We start from the raw sequence: 13,736 nt of genomic DNA, 5'->3' as shown, positions 1-13,736 counted from the left end.
ACACACACACACACACACACACACACCAACGTTGCATACAACGAAGAATAACATTTCCAACAGTCATATGTTTAAGCATACATACGTACAGGTGTCATTATCTATATGATGTACACATCCAACAGACAACCGTCACCAATGAAGAACTGGAGGAAGACAAAGAGACACACTGAGAACGGGACGAGGGAAGCGAACTTTGTGCTACGACCAGGAGTTGTAGTTCTGGGTCGCTCGGTAATCCTGCACTGCATCTTCACCATAAGAGCTCCTACCACTGATGGAAATGGTGCTTCTACCAATGAAGGAAATGGGGCTTCTACCACTGATGGAAATGGTGCTTCTACCAATGAAGGAAATGGGGCTTCTACCAATGAAGGATATGGGGCTTCTACCAATGAAGGAAATGGTGTTTCTACTAATGAAATAAATGGTGCTTCGACCAATGAAGGAAATGGAGCTTCTACAAATGTAAGAAATGGTGCTTCTACCAATGATGGAAATAGGATATAGTGCTTCCACCAATGAAGGAAATGGTGCTTCTACTGATGAAGGAAATGGGGCTTCTACCAATGAAGGAAATAGTGCTTCTACCAATGAAGGAAATGGGGCTTCTACCAATGGAGGAAATGGGGCTTCTACCAATGAAGGAAATGGTGCTTCCACCAACGAAGGAAAAAACACCTACTGAAGTCAGAATCTATGCTTAAGATGTAGCTGAAATCAGAGTCTAACCACAGAATGGGACAGAAGTTAGTATCTGAGGAGAAAAAGTGTACAGAAGTCAGTACCTAAGTACAGAGTATGTGACTGAAGTCAGTCTATCTATATACACAGAAAGATACACACAGTAAGTAACCATACACAGTAAAGTGAGGGAAGTCAGTATATCTATACACACAACATGAGACAGACGTCAAGTGTGTAAACACACACACAAACACACACACACACACACACACACACACACACACACACACACACACACAGAGGTGTCGAAGGGTACACTCCCATCAAATCAATCACTTCCTGGTCACGATGTCGGGTAATTTCACACACACACACATCATTTAACCTTTCCCGCGCGTAAAATCGCAATTCCTGGACATCTTGTGAAGTCCGTCGTCATCATCCACGCGTGCGTCAGACATCACCCCAGCGAGGAACACACAGAAAGACACAGAAAAATGCGGCTACCATGACGTTCCTAACCAGACGTACGCGATGACTCTGTGATTCTTGTCATTCAAAAGCCTCGCTGACCGAGGGCTGGTAGCTTCTCAGCTTCTCAACTCTTTGAGGAAGTCGAGAGCCCAGAAGCCAATCACGGGGTAACAGACTTGTGACTGGAGTAATTTAGCGCTCGTTTGCCTCAACCACCGTAACGGTGCTTCCGATTCGCGCTGAGGGGGATTTGGGAACTGTCCCCCGAAAACCACCAATGAAGGCAAGAAGACCCGCCACTCTTACTGAAGTCCTACGTAGGCCTCAGTCTTCAGATGCCGATAAACACACAGATGTGATCTTCCCCCAACAACAACAACCACCATCACCACCACAACCCATTCCTATCCAAACCCACCCCCCCACTCATCCCAATCCCACTCCAGGGTTACAGTTCAGAGCCCTTTCACTTTCACTGGCGTGGCACCATCTTGCTTTCAGAGTCCATCACCCGAGAAGGCCCCTTCCCAGCAGACAATTTCAGTGACGACAGAGGATCTGTTAACCCCCTTTGGGTACGATGACGACAACAAATCCCTTACGAACGACAAAATCTAACCCCCCTTTTAAAGTATGATCCTACTGATTAGGACGATCTAAGGTTGAAAAAAAAAAAAAGAGATATGATGTCTTAACTCGACCCCTGTTTCCTCAACTCCTTGTGTCTATTACCATAATTCATTTACTCAACTCAGTAGCTTACGACTTGGCCTCTAAGTGCGTTAAAAATTGACCTCTGGAGTGTGTTATCATATGTCATTTACTCACCAGCTTATGACTTAGCCTCTAAGTGTGTTGGCTTCACCTCTTTACTATATTAGCTTGAGTCATTCTATGCAATTGCTTACGACTTGGCCTCGAGGCGTGTGGACTTGACCCCTGAGTATGTTTGGGTAAATTCAAGTAACACTGAAGAGTAATCCAATAGCAGGAACTCCTGTTGATATGAATAATTGCCATGTCTACAAGATTATCCCCAAAAACCCTATAATCTATTAATCTCTCAAGGAATGAACCCTATAATCAATCAATCACTCAAGGTAGGGACCCTATAATTCATCAATCCCTCACGTAAGGGGGCCCTATAATTCATCAATCCCTCACGTAAGGGGGCCCTATAATTCATCAATCCCTCACGTAAGGGGGCCCTATAATTCATCAATCCCTTACGTATGGGAAACCTATAATCCACCAATCCCTGATGAAAAAGGGACTCAATAATCCGTCTGTCCCTCATGTAAGGGGGGGGGGACTATAATCCAAAAATCCCTCACATAAGGGATCCCTATAATCCATCATCATATCACACATATGAGAAACATCTATAATCCATCACACCATCACAGATAAGGGCACTATAATCCGTCACACTATCCCATACGAAGGTCCTACAATCCATCAAAAGTACTAGGCACAAAGATCCTATAATCCATCTCAGCGTCGTACAAGGGGACTATATATGATCCCTCAATCACACACGGGGGAACCAATAATCTTACACAGCATCGCGCATGGGGCCCCCAATAATCCCGTCCTGGTATCCCAGTAGGACATCCTATAATCAACCAAACAATCACACAGAGGGGGCCCTGTGATTTTTCACGGGGGCCCCTAATCATTTGTCCCACTATGACAGACTAGGTTCTCCTTACCTATCACGCAACTGCACAAAACCAACGTGGTAAACTGTCAGAATCGAAGGGAAATGGAAGGTCTCTCTCGTCGTTGCTGGATTTCTATGGGGCCATTTGCGAGACCAGACCAAGTCCGACTCCACAGTAGCACTGGACAGTCATAAACCTTCCTCAGTTCGCCCTCAGGTCAGGTGAAGACCTTATGAAAAACCCTCGCCGAAGACAAATTTCTTTTGGGTGTATAATTCTCTCCTCGGTCAAACAAGTCACTTTAGCCTCCTCTTTTTGGGGGCACAATACGAGAGAGAGGAACACTAATGGTCAGCAGGAGATCTGCGTCAGCGTAGGTCCTTGATTGCGAAACTATTCCCTAAAAACGAGTGGTCAAGATCAACCACCGGGAGGACCCGCCGATGATGGCACAGACTTATGGAAATCGATTAAGCCCAAACGACTCGACTCGGTAAATCATGAGTCTGGGGACCATTAAGAGCAATCACACTATTTCAACTCCGATACTCCGGCGTGTTGATGAATTAGTCCGAGCCACAATGGAGGCGACACGAACCAGTCCATTCGGGTCAACACCTCCAAGCTCACACACACACACACACACACATACACACACACACACACAGGGTCCTCCTGCCAAGCGGAGCGCCCCGAGCGGCGCGGTCCAGCCCTGGGGCTTGTGTGTTTCCTCAGACATGCCCAGCGGCGAACAGGTGCATTATAAAGTTCGTGAGGATTCCCATTGTGGCCCATGACCTCAAATGAGAAGTGCAGTCTCACCCAGATCTGACAGTGAACAAATATTCGGCGAGTCTCCGACCCCGTTATGACCCGCCGCCGATTCCTTTGTCACTCGATTAATCACATCTCGGGGGTCGTCGCCAGATGATCACTCCCCTCAAATACAACCTCGGGAGAGGCCCACCCCCCAACGTACCTTTCCGTCTCGTTTGGCTCATCCAAGGGCACGTCGGTCTACGGGGGAGGGCGGCGTCTTCGGGGCAAAACAACCAAAGAGACATTGTAGCAAGGTGCATACCAATCGACACAGGGGAGATCCTGTCACCTTCCTCCACACTCCTGGACGCCAACCGACTCTTCCCTCACTCACAGACCTCATGGTACACCTCGCCAGCCGTCGGGGGCTGTGAGGAAAGGTGCCCCCCTGGTGTCCCCAAGAGTCACCAGTGGAGGCAGGGAGGGAGGGAGTAGTGTTGTGTGGAGAGCCGGACCGACGCACGGGGACTTGTGTTCACTGTGCTTGCTGCAATCACTGTACTTGGCCGCTGCTTGCCACCCTCACCTTGCAGTATGCCAGACAAATTATTTAACCCCCGAACACTCCTCGTGCGGAACCATGGAGAGCCCAGGGGGCCACATAAAGCTCCAGTATTATCTCTTCGTCATCACAGGCACTTTTGAGCACGATCCGAATTCGGTGTTGGACGCACACGAGCACTGCAAACACACGCGCACACACATACACACACACACACACGACGCCGCTGCACTCCTACGCTGGTCAACGAACGCATGCGCCGAGACGAGGTCCGAACCGCCCCACACCGGCGACTGGCCAAGGGCTGGCGAGAGAGGCGACCCTACCCGGCCAACACACTAGCTGGCAACCGCACGCCTACTGCAGGACCTACTCGGCTGCTTGCTATCCCGGCGTGTGTGTGTGTGTGTGTGTGTGTCTGTTTGTGTCTGGCCTTATGTGGGGGGTGAGGACGAGGAGACCGTCTGTATGTGGGGTGCCAGGAAGGTGGGTAGAGGAGGCCAAGAGGCGTCAGCAGGACCTGAGGAGGTTCTGGAGTCCTGTAGGTGCATCATGCAGGGAGGAGGGTGAGGGATCGTGTACAGGTGTGTCATGCGGAGGAGGTGTGTGTGTGTGTGTGTTTGTGTGAGGGTGTGGCGAGTGTCTGGGAGGAGGAGGAGGCTGCTGGGGGAATCATGCACAAGGGACATGCCGGGGAGAGGACAGAGCCAGGGATGTGAGGCTGGGGCGCTACGGGGGGAAGAGAAGGCGATCACCTCAGGTATGTAGCTTGGCGGAAGGCATGGGGGAACGTAGCGATGTTGTGTACCGATCACTGAGGGAAATTGTGACAGCACGACGGTACGTTCCGTGGGCACGACGGTACGATCGGTGGGCACGACGGTACCGGCCCCATCAGCATGACGGTACGATCCTTGAGCACGAAGGTACGACGCTACGGTACGATGACATGGCCTTTAAACCTGACCCTTAAGGGTAGGGTCATAGGCCAAGCTATCACACTCAAGGCTCGAGTTCAGAATGCTATGTTAAAGGAACGGGCAAAAGGAATGACGGAGGAAGAAAGTGCTGGAAGGAGATACCCCCCCACTCTCTCTCTCTCTCTCTCTCTCTCTCTCTCTCTCTCTCTCTCTCTCTCTCTCTCTCCTTCAAACTCGGACAGACACAATAACCAATCGATTTTTTTTCCATTTTCCTCTTCATTTCCCCTAATTTTCTACTTCATCCGCCATTCCTGAAAACCTGAATAGCTTTTTCTTTTTCCTTTTTCTGATCCCTTGTCCCTCTGACGTGGGATCCTGTGTCGTCCTCCCTTTAAAGCAAAACGCATAAAGATGTGATACGATGAAATAATGTGTGTGTGTGTGTGTGTGTGTGTGTGTGTGTGTGTGTGTGTGTGTGTGTGGTGAACAGACACACGCTTGGCGTCATGTTAATGGAAGATCTTTGACTATATTATGTTCTAATCTTTCGTGTATTCATTTCCTCGACACATTCATTTGACATTTTCTAAGACCAACACTTCAAGAACAATTTGGGAAGACATTTTGAACGAAATCGTACTTTTAATACATAATAATTTGGTCTCTTTGTATCCAGGAGCAGAACTGCAACAAAGAAAAATGTCTTATTTGTTTCCCATAGATCACTACTATCAAACAGCCACTGAATCTCCTTAATGAGGCTCCTGCAGTCTCGCGGTTGCGCTCCAATCAGGACTCAGGGTAAGGTGGACTCCTCTGAAGCAAGGAGGCCCTCCTTTTCCCCCCGTCCGTCGGCGATTCAATTTACGGAAAAACATTTTGAGAATTACGTTCCTTCTGATTCCATTCATTTAGCAACCACAACCGTCCGCTTGATTTCACAACCTAGACCCTAACACTGATGCTCGCCGCCTAGAAGTTGACTTCGTAGAGCTCATCAAGAGGAAACTGGGGGGCCCTTTGGAATGCCATACAAGACGAGAGAGAAATAGCCATTCCAAGTCCACGGAACAAGGGTATATAAACAACGCTGACACACGCATGTTGAACACCACGTACACGGGAATTTCGAAACGAAGTGGTTTGACCTGACCTGACCTGACCTGACCTGACCTGACCCAACCTACGACTTCGATACGGCTTCAGCAACGACGACTATGAGGAATGTGACTTCCACAGGTTCTTGCTCCCTTGTTCTTATCAATCCATCCAGCTCTTTCATCCACCTCCTCCATCCACCTCCTTCATCCACCTCCTCCATCCAGCTCCTTCATCCACCTCCTCCAACCAGCTCCTTCATCCACCTCCTCCATCCACCTCCTCCATCCACCTCCTTCATCCATCTCCTCCATCCACCTCCTTCATCCACCTCCTCCATCCACCTCCTTCATCCAGCTCCTTCATCCACCTCCTCCAACCAGCTCCTTCATCCACCTCCTCCATCCACCTCCTCCATCCACCTCCTTCATCCACCTCCTTCATCCATCTCCTCCATCCACCTCCTTCATCCACCTCCTCCATCCACCTCCTTCATCCAGCTCCTTCATCCACCTTCTCCATCCAGCTCATTCATCCAGCTCCTTCATCCACCTCCTCCGTTCCTCTCCTTCCTCTCCCTCAGTGTTCTTGCCCACCTGTTCCTCCGTACGTTCCTCTTCAACTCCCGTATATATCATCATCTTCACACACACACACACACACACACACACACACACACACACACACACACACACCCGTCTTCTTCTTCCAACTTCCCATAGTTCTCTTAAGAGCAAAAAAAATATAGCTTGACTCTCTCTCTCTCTCTCTCTCTCTCTCTCTCTCTCTCTCTCTCTCTCTCTCTCCTACGCCGGCCGAGGCGTGGCGTTTACCTTACGTTCATTTGCCCAAGCGTTCCATCCCTCTTGTTCCACCTCCTGCTGGAGGTAGCTGTGTGTGTGTGTGTGTGTGTGTGTGTGTGTGTGTGTGTGTGTGTGTGTGTGTGTGTGTGTGTGTGACGTCTGCTTTTGTCTGCCTGGCCTTTGTGATGGCCCTTGGCTCTGGCCTTGGGCGGGTGGGTGGCTGGGTTTCGCTCCGCCTGCTGCCGTGGTTTCCACGTACAAACACACCCTGGTTGATGGCATTTAAACGTCTTTACATGCCCACGGAGCAGCACTGCTGTTATTGCCTTTTTGGCATGACTATCTCGTGCATTTGATATTTGCAAAGGAACAGTCTCGAAAATAATATCAATAATAATAATGATGATAAAAGTAGTAGTAGTAGTGGTGGTGGTAATAGTAGTAGTAGTAACAACAGTAGTGGTAGTAGTAGTAGCAGCAGCAGCAGTAGTAGTAGTAGTATTAGTAGTTGTAGTAGTAGTAGTGGTAGAAGAAGTAGCACTAGTAGTAGCAGTAATTATAACCATAACACTACTACTACTACTACTACTACTACAACTACTAATACTACCTCTACTACTACTACTACTACTACTACTACTACTACTACTACTACTACTACTACTACAACTACTAATACTACCTCTACTACTACTACTACTACTACTACTACTACTACAACTACCAATACTACCTCTACTACTACTACTACAACTACTACTACTACTACTACTACTACAACTACTACTACTACTACTACTACTACTACTACTACCATTACTACTACTACTAATAATAATAATAACAATAATAATAGCAACTATCAGAAATATCGTCAACGAACCTTCCTTATCTTTTGCTGTGTTATACTACACCTGTGTATGATAACACGTCACCGGAGATACCAAACGTCTGCTATGATAATCTTCGTTAACCCACCTTCACCACGATGGTGTATGACCTCTTTGAAGGCAAAAACGGTGTGACCCTTGAGCATGATAACGCCTTGACCTGACCTTACAACAGGAGAGCGGACTTCCCTTCCTAATCTTATTTCTTTTCAAGTAAGGGCCACAGAATCTTCCCAATATCCATGCACAGACTGCCTTAAATATGTTCAATCCAACGAAGGTATATGTAAGAGCTGAGAACCATCGTCTTGAAGGAAGGAAAATGAAACTGATGTCACACACATTACGGCTCTGGAATTTCAAATCTGCTATGAATCCACGTAACGAAAACGGGATATGGTTGTACGACACCAACCCGGGGAGTTAAGAAAACAGTTTTCAACAAAGAACTTAAAAAAAAGATGTATCTAACAACCTATCTAATGAAGACACTGAAAATTTTTAACAGTGTACTTCAAAAATGTATCTAACACTGTATTTACTGAAGGTATTGAATCCCATTAGAATACCATTCTGAGGGAAAGCAATCCGATATATTTCTCTTCAAAAAAGAAAAAAAAAAATGAACGAGTGAAAAGTCAAAATGCACTAAGGTTAATAAGAATTCCTCTCACTTCTTCCCGTTTGAAGTCGGTATGCGGGAATGTCACTTTCCCTCGCTGGCGAAAGGTCAGAGAGAGAGAGAGAGAGAGAGAGAGAGAGAGAGAGAGAGAGAGAGAGAGAGAGAGAGAGAGAGAGAGACGTCAAACAACTGCAAATTATCCTGGACGCCAGCCAGTGCTGGGGCGTATGAGTCGACAGACACCAACACAGGTTTCATTTGCATTCGAAGCTGTCCAGCACAAAATCCTACCGAAATGCTTATGATACACAGAGCAGGAGAACACCATATGCCCCGGGAGATAACTGCGTTGTGGAGGAAACTGGCAGTCAGTGAATCAGTCCATCGAGAGAGAGAGATTCGTAACCTGCACAGATTCACGGAGGTTCACGTCATCCGTTCGAATCATTTGCTTCGCGTATGAATCAGTCTATCGAGAGAGATGCGTAACCTGCACAGATCCGTGGAGATTCACCTCATTTCTTCGAATCATTTGCTTCGCGTAGGAGCACAAGAGGAGATGATGATCAAAACAGGAATCAGTTCACTGTCTACTTTTTTTTTACTCCCAAGTGTAAGAAGCTGATGATACGCCATTAATTGAGCGTACGGTAATTACGCCATTAATTAAGCGTACGGTAATTAATCTACGTTAGTTTTATCATGTCTCCCACACCATCGTGAGGGCCTGCCTCTCTCTACGTACATCATCTGGCCCCACGAATATCTTACTTCCCGTCTGTAAAAGTGATATATGTATAAAGTGAATCAAAAAACAATAATAAGTCGAATATCTCCGTTCAGTCCATGTTTTCAGCAGCTGCCTACAATACTCAATTCCGGGGGTAAAGGAACGTGATTTTTTTTTCTTTTTTTTTTGTATTTGTTTCTCAACTGAAACATAAATTTGCATAATGGAGTCGATAATTACCGAGTAATATCTAGAGCTCTCTCTCTCTCTCTCTCTCTCTCTCTCTCTCTCTCTCTCTCTCTCTCTCTCTCTCTCTTTCTCTCTCTCTCTCTCTCATAAACACAAAATACATATAAATTACACAAAAGTATATATATATATATATATATATATATATATATATATATATATATATATATATATATATATATATATATATATATACATATTCCCTGGGGATAGGGGAGAAAGAATACTTCCCACGTATTCCCTGCGTGTCGTAGAAGGCGACTAAAAGGGAAGGGAGCGGGGGGCTGGAAATCCTCCACTCTCGTTTTTTTTTTTTTTTTTTCTTAGTTTTCCAAAAGAAGGAACAGAGAAGAGGTCCAGGTGAGGATATTCCCTCAAAGGCCCAGTCCTCTGTTCTTGACGCTACCTCGCTATCGCGGGAAATGGCGAATAGTATAAAAAAAAAAAGAAAAAAAAAAAAAAATATATATATATATATATATATATATATATATATATATATATATATATATATATATATATATATATATATATATATATATATCGATCCTACGACTAAATGAACAAATAATCACCTTGATAACAGCTTAATCATTCCTGCACTTCCATACCCGACATCCACCGCCAGTGAAAAAAAAAAAGAAAGAAATACCTTTAATAACAAAGGTAGCCTTGGGCTACAATATCGCTACCTTGCAACTTTTCAATAACTAAATAGTGACGCTGAGAGAGAGAGAGAGAGAGAGAGAGAGAGAGAGAGAGAGAGAGAGAGAGAGAGAGAGAGAGAGAGAGAGAGAGAGAGAGAGAACGATTACCAATAAAGATTGTAAATAAACGCACTGTATATATATATATATATATATATATATATATATATATATATATATATATATATATATATATATATATATATATAAGGTCGATACAATGCATACAAAATATGGATGGGTTGATACAATACATGGGGAGAGAGGTATGTCAATTGGTCGCGGCTTATAATTAAACCTGCTTTGTCTGCATACGTCCTCTAACGATCAAAGAAACTAGTTATTTTGTTGTCCTTAAATGACCATTATATATATATATATATATATATATATATATATATATATATATATATATATATATATATATATATATATATATGCAAGCAAGCATACGTAACATGAAAATCTTTCTTCTGATTTCTTCAAATGTTCTTAACGCACATTTTGCTTCATTAGACCAAGTATGTATTAGACGTCCAACGCAAATTTTCAATTCATTCTTGAAATCCATGAGGCGTTTCGGGCACGCAAACACTCCCGGTCTTCAAGTCGAATTCTTTAAAAATGATACAACACAGAGAAAGCAGTTATGGTTCACCTCCTGGAGCGTTACGGATCAAAACGGTAAAGCAGTCGGCAACGTCTTGATCCTATTGGCATCTTGAGAATCACCTCCTCCATCACTTTATGAATCAGCGAGTACTATGAGATTCACTGTTCGACTGTCTCTTCTTCAGGGAGGGATCGGTATATACGGGAACACAGATGTCATAGCCCCAACCAGGCGTCTATTGTTTGAACATGTCACGTACTGTCAATAGAATCTAAACGACTGCTTTATACCACATACAAAAAGTGGAGTGCGTCTGTCTCAAACTATTGCTTATACCACATGAAACATGAGTACGTCTTTTTCCAGATGATGTGTGCTATACGGGGGGAGAGGAGCACAATGGAAAAATGTTGCAATGTATAGATATCCTTCGGTTAATAAGGACGCGACACGTGAGATTCAGACGAAGAGGATTCAATGTATATATATGTTAACGGAATCTACTGATCTAAGCTGAAAAGTGAGGTGAGTCTTCGGTAGACCAAGGTAACCTCCTCATGGACGTCGAACACTCTGACCTGTGACCCAGTGACCCCCCTCAACCAACAACGCAATACAAGAGGACAAATTGTAAAAATTGACCTGCGCACAACGCGCTTTCTCCTCGTTTTGTCTCTGGCCAGAGAACCGATCGCTGACCCATCAACTCGTTGACCTCTGACCATTCGAAAAGGCAATATATTCACATCTCGAGCAGAGTGTATGGAAGTGGACCTGTGCATCAAAATCGGCTTTTTTTTTTTTTTTTTTTTTTTTTTTTTAATCGCCCTCCAGTTACGTGCGCTGTGGGAAAAACGAACGTATGAACATACACCGACGATCATAGTTCCACCGTCACTTCACTGCAAATCACGTCAGTGGGCGGTGTTAATGGTCTGTGATGTGTCACTGCATTCAGAGGCAGTGAAAAGAGCTGCTCTCACACTCGTCAGCTGGTTGATCGCGGTCACAAGATGGACCCCGGGTTTGTAAAGATGGTTGTGGCGAGGTTCCCCGCAAGCCAGGGACCATCTGGCTTAACATATGAAGCCAGTGGGACCAGCTGGCTCAACACATGAAGCCAGGGGGGACCAGCTGGCTCAACACATGAAGCCAGGGGGACCATCTGACTCAACACATGAAGCAAGGGGGACCAGCTGGCTCAACACATGAAGCCAGGGGGACCAGCTGACTCACCACATGAAGCAAGGGGGACCAACTGGCTCAACACATGAAGCCAGTGGGACCAGCTGGCTCAACACATGAAGCCAGGGGGACCAGCTGGCTTAACACATGAAGCCAGTGGGACCAGCTGGCTCAACACATGAAGCCAGGGGGACCAGCTGGCTTAACACATGAAGCCAGTGGGACCAGCTGGCTCAACACATGAAGCCAGGGGGGACCAGCTGGCTCAACACATGAAGCCAGGGGGACCAGCTAGCTCAACACATGAAGCCAGTGGGACCAGCTGGCTCAACACATGAAGCCAGGGGGACCAGCTGGCTTAACACATGAAGCCAGGGGGACCAGCTAGCTCAACACATGAAGCCAGGGGGGACCAACTGGCTCAACACATTAAGCCAGGGGGACCATCTGACTCAACACATGAAGCAAGAGGGACCAGCTAGCTCAACACATGAAGCAAGGGGGACCAACTGGCTCAACACATGAAGCCTGGGGGGGACCAGCTAGCTCAACACACGAAGCCAGCTGGCTTAGCCTGAGGGCACGGGGATGAACCACCCTAAAACATTGAGGCAAACAAGAGGATCCGATAGTCCATGAAGGCAAAAGAAGAGGATCCGCTGACCTTAACACCACCGGGGCAAGCCGGAAGATCCATCCGGCTTCGTCTACGAGGACAAGCCACAGGGTCGACTCCACCATTCACGTGAAAGAAAACCCGGGAATCGGGTGGCATAGCCCACGCACAGGACCCAGACGATCATCTGGCTTCAGAGCAACAGAGGCGTGCCAGGATAACAGCCGGCCAGAACACTTGGGGCAAGCCGAGGGAATCATCTGCATTATTCATGAGCGAATCGACCGCCCCTCCACCCCTGGCGGAGTCGATGAAGGATCGGTCATCATATAATTGGCCAACCCGCCGGTAGGAGCAGCCTGCTGGTGGGACGTTTCCCTGCCGGTGGGGACCTCCTGCGACAGGATCTAATAAATAGGAGGAGGTCTGTGGCCATACGATCTAGGGCACTAAGGCAAAGGGGACATTGCTCACTGAGACAACATGGAGTAAGTTTTGATTTCCTTGGCTGATTTAGCTAGTGCTATCGAACCCTACGTATACATATATATGTATATATATATATATATATATATATATATATATATATATATATATATATATATATATATATGTGTGTGTGTGTGTGTGTGTGAATACCTGGGGTGAGTCGACTGCCGCGCCAAGGATTCGAATTCATGGTCAGTAACGCTAACCACGAACTCCAATCAGGGACAGAAACACCCCTCACCTAAGGCCAGGCCTCGAAAAGAAAACGAATCAAACAGACAAAAGAAACAGACAAAAAAAAATCAAGTTTAATATTCCATGGTTTTTAGAATTAGGCTGACCACAGTTGTTCAGAAAGACATGAGAAGGTAAAGATCTCCAAAGCTTGGTAATGCAGTGAAAGATACAGACATAACAACCCACAGTTGAGAGATGCGAAGGACCACTTGTAATTATGTAATTCCCTGGCTCGCTGAGTGATTCAGAGTCCAGGTCCCCCGGGAGCAGAAACCGAAGTAATATCCATAAAGAAAGGGGGGAAAATGGGACCCAGCTGCACAGCGTTGGGAAGTGGGGCAAATTCCAATGTTGGAATGAAGTGATGAGGCAGACAGCATAGGTTCGACTGTGTTCAGTCAACACGGTAAGCAAAGACCCGCTTTGGA

At 46.1% G+C, this 13,736-nt stretch overlaps 1 protein-coding gene across 5 annotated transcripts in view; it reads right to left on the bottom strand.

Moving 5' to 3' along the window:
• LOC139753456 (EGFR adapter protein-like) overlaps positions 1-13,736 on the bottom strand; it is an 846,501-nt gene that overhangs the window by 688,023 nt on the left and 144,742 nt on the right. The window contains exon 1 of one of the 5 annotated variants that reach the window (XM_071669994.1): positions 4,385-4,502. The exons of the other annotated variants lie outside the window; for them this stretch is intronic. The gene's annotated coding sequence lies outside the window, so the exon portion shown is untranslated. Of the gene's footprint in view, positions 1-4,384; positions 4,503-13,736 lie in introns of those variants that run through there. 5 annotated transcript variants of the gene reach the window in all.

The sequence above is a fragment of the Panulirus ornatus genome, chromosome 14 (assembly GCF_036320965.1).
Source record: "Panulirus ornatus isolate Po-2019 chromosome 14, ASM3632096v1, whole genome shotgun sequence".
NCBI classification, from domain to species: Eukaryota; Metazoa; Arthropoda; class Malacostraca; order Decapoda; family Palinuridae; genus Panulirus; species Panulirus ornatus.
The sequence above is the reverse complement of the archived record's forward strand: the minus strand, read 5'-3'. Positions and strand labels throughout refer to the sequence as shown.